Raw genomic sequence first — 887 nt, forward strand, 5'->3', positions numbered from 1 at the left:
TGTAGTATCTTCCAAGTTTACCATATGAATCATTCAGATATTCCTCAGGATAAATGTTGGGGGATATTACCCAAATAAATTGTAATTTGATGAATGGAATATTCAAATGGTAAAAAAAACTCAAATAGTATATGATTATACTATTTTTATTGAGCCAACGTTTCGCCCCACGTTGCAGGGCTTCGTCAGGGCTAAAAAAGATGCAAACACTTGACATAGTTACAAAAAAAAAAGAAAAAACATAAGTGGAAAATAACAGGGGTATACAATGAAAAGTAAAATATAATAAGAAAAATTAAAGGTTGTAAACAGTAAATGAAAAGGGTAATAGTAACAGATAGATAAGAGATAAAATAAGAGAAGAAATATTAAAGAAAGTACAAATTAAGAAATGAAAAAAGAAAAGAATAAAATCAAATGATGAGACAGAATTCATACCTGTTTTGACGGGAGTCAAAGTCAGAGTGAGCCGTTTGTATTGGGAGGAATATCAAATAGTAAATGATTATACTATTTTTATTGAGCCAACGTTTCGCCCCACATTGCAGGGCTTCGTCAGGGCTAAAAAAGATACAAATTGTAATTTGCTATATCGCTGGAGTGGACTGTATTTGAAATGAAGTTAATTACAATGGACCAAATGAAAATAAAACCTCTATTCTTCTTATATTTATAAAACAATTGATTATATTTGTTTTGCCAAATGGGCTTACAAGATAGTTATTTGAATTTAAATTAATTTTGACTATTGAACTTGAAGAACTATGACACGAGGATGACTGAATAGCTGCCTCATATATACCTTTAGTTTAGCTAAAGTCACCAATACTCCATTTTCTGGTATTTTCAGTATTTAACTTTAATATATGTGTATTGAATATTTCATA

General features: G+C 29.7%; 1 protein-coding gene across 1 annotated transcript in view; it reads left to right on the top strand.

The window, feature by feature from the left end:
* LOC106679933 (dedicator of cytokinesis protein 1) overlaps positions 1 to 887 on the top strand; it is a gene marked incomplete in the record, with an annotated part of 79,196 nt that overhangs the window by 38,123 nt on the left and 40,186 nt on the right.

The sequence above is a fragment of the Halyomorpha halys genome, unplaced genomic scaffold, assembly GCF_000696795.3.
Source record: "Halyomorpha halys isolate HHAL.00 unplaced genomic scaffold, Hhal_1.1 Scaffold234.1, whole genome shotgun sequence".
NCBI classification, from domain to species: Eukaryota; Metazoa; Arthropoda; class Insecta; order Hemiptera; family Pentatomidae; genus Halyomorpha; species Halyomorpha halys.